The following is a 2967-nucleotide window of genomic DNA, read 5'->3' on the forward strand; positions in this document are numbered from 1 at the left end:
TGAAACTTGAAAGAGTTCAGAAAAGATTTACAAGGATGTTGCCAGGGTTGGAGGATTTGTGCTACAGGGAGAGGCTGAACAGGCTGAGGCTGTTTTCCCTGGAGTGTCGGAGGCTGAGGGGTGACCTTATAGAGGTTTACAAAATTATGAGGGGCATGGATAGGATAAATAGACAAAGTCTTTTCCCTGGGATCAGGGAGTCCAGAACTAGAGGGCACAGGTTGACCTCCCAAGTTCTCTACTCAATGCATTGAACAATAAAGATAAGTGTACCAAATGCCTATCCTATCTACCTGTGAGTCCACTTTCAAGGAACTATGAACCTGCAATCCAAGGTTGCTTTGTTCAGCTACACCCCCCAGGACCTTATCATTAAGTGTATAAGTCCTGCCCTGATTTGCCTATCCAAAACGCAGCATCTAAATTAAACTCCATCTGCCACTCTTCGGCCCATTTGCCCATCTCATGAATATCTCTTTGTACTCTGAGGCAGCCTTCTTCATTGTCCATTACATCTCTAATTTTGGTATCATCTGTAAAACTACTACCATACCTCCTATGTTCACATTCAAATCATTTTTATAAATGACAAAAAGCAGTGGACCCAGCATCGATCCTTGTGGCACACCGCTGGTCACAGGCCTCCAGTCTGAAAAACAACCCTCTACAACAACCTTCTATCTTCTACCTTCAAGCCAGTTCTGTATCCAAACTGCTAATTCTCCCTCTATTCCATGTGAACCAACTTTGATAACCAGTCTACCATGAAGAACTTTGTCAAATGCCTGACTGAAGCCAATATATATCACGTCCACTGCTCGACCCTCAGCAATCCTATTTGTTACTCCTCCAGAAAAAACTCTATCAAGTTAGTGAGACATAATGTCCCAATCACAAAGCCACGTTGACTATCCCTAATCAGTCTTTGCCTTTTCAAATACATGTATATCCTTTCCTTCAGGATTCCCTCCAAAAACTTGCCAACCACTGATGTCAGGCTCACTGGTCTGTAGTTCTCTGGCTTTTGCTTTCCACCTTTCTTAAATAGTGGCACCACGTTAACCAACCCTCAGTCTTCCAGCACCTCACCTGTGACTATCGATAATACAAATATCTCAGCAAAGGACCCAGCAATCACTTCCCTAGCTTCCCAGAGTTCTGGTGTACACCTGATCAGGTTACGGGGATTTATCTAATGTTATTTGTTTTAAGCCTTCCAGCCTCGTCCTCTGTAATATATACATTTTTCAAGATGTCGCTACTTATTTCCCCATGTTCTCTAACTTCCATATCCTTCTCCACAGTAAACAGTGATGCGAAATACTCGATTAGTATCTCCCCCGTCTTCTGCTGTTCCACCCATAAGTGGCCTTGCTGATCTTCAAGGGGCCCTATTCTCTCCCTAGTTACCCTTTTGTCCTTAACGTATTTGTAGACATCTTTTGGATTTTCCCTAATCCTATTTGCCAAAGCTATCTCATGTCCCCTTTTTGCCCTCCTGATTTCCCTCTTAAGTATATTCCTACTGCCTTTATACTCTTATAGGGATTCATTCGATCTCTGCTGTCTATACTTGACATATGTTTCCTTCTTATTCTTAACTAAGATCTCAATTTTTTGAGTCATCCAGCATTCCCTACACCTACCAGCCTTATCCTTCATCCTAACAGGAACATAAAGTTTCTGGATTCTCATTATCTCATTTTTGAAGATTTTCCAATTTCCAGCCGTCCCTTTACCTGCAAAAGTCCACCCACAATCAACTTTTGAAAGTTCTTGCATAATATTATCAAAATTTTCCTTCCACCAATTTAGGATTTCAACTTTTAGATCCAGTCTACCCTTTTCTATCATTATTTTAAAACTCATAGAATTATGATCACTGGCCCCAAAATGCTCCCCACTGGCACCTCAGTCACCTGCCCTGCCTTATTTCCCAAGAGTAGGTCAAGTTTTATTCCTTCTCTAGTAGGTACATCCACATGCTGAGTCAGAAACTTTTGTTGTACAAAGAGGAAAGGACTTTGTCTATTTAACCCATACATGCTTAACAAATTCCTCTCCATCTAATCCCTTAACACTATGGTGGTCTCAGTCCATGTTTGGAATGTTAAAATTCCCTATGTTAACCACCTGATTATTCTTATAGATAATTGAGATTTCCTTATAAGTTTGTTTCTCAATTTCCTATTTGGGAGTCTATAGTACAATCTAAATAAGACGATAATCCCTTTCTGATTTCTCTGTTCCTTCCAAATAACTTACCTGGACATATTTCCAGGAAAATCCTAAGTACAGCCATAATGTTATCCCTAATCAAAAACACCACACCCTCCTCTCTTGTCCCCTTTCTGTCCATCCTATAGCATCTATACCCTGGAACATTAAGCTGCCAGTCCTGTCCATCCCCGAGCCAAGTCTCTGTATTTGCTATGATATCTCAGTCCCATGTTCCCAGCCATGCCCTGAGTTCAACTGCCTTACCTGTTAGACCTCTTGCATTGAAATAAATAGTTTAATTTAATTGGCCATGCTAAATTGCCCATAGTGTTATGTGCATTAGTCAGAGGGAAATGACTCTAGGTGGGTTACTCTTTGGCGGGTCAATGTGGACTTGTTGGGCTAAAGGGCCTGTTTCCACACTGTTGTAGGGGAATCTAATCTAAAAAAAAGGTATCCCTGTATTTAAGATGTGGCCATAAGTGGTGACTTGTAAACTGTATGTGACAGTTAAGCTAATTCAATGATTCAGTGGTAATGTCTTTAACTGATCTGGTCTATATGTGCCACCAGACTATTAACAGCTCTGGCAAGCCACTGGTTTCTCAAGAATCATTTGGCACTAGCAACAACTACTGATGTCCCATGAAAGAATGAAATAAATTGGATGGATGGAGAGGGCACAGTTAAGTCTTTGAATTGATTCTCTCCAGTTGGAGAAATCTTTTGGGATGGTTAAGGGCATGT

This window comes from Chiloscyllium plagiosum, chromosome 4 (genome assembly GCF_004010195.1).
Source record: "Chiloscyllium plagiosum isolate BGI_BamShark_2017 chromosome 4, ASM401019v2, whole genome shotgun sequence".
Taxonomy (NCBI): domain Eukaryota; kingdom Metazoa; phylum Chordata; class Chondrichthyes; order Orectolobiformes; family Hemiscylliidae; genus Chiloscyllium; species Chiloscyllium plagiosum.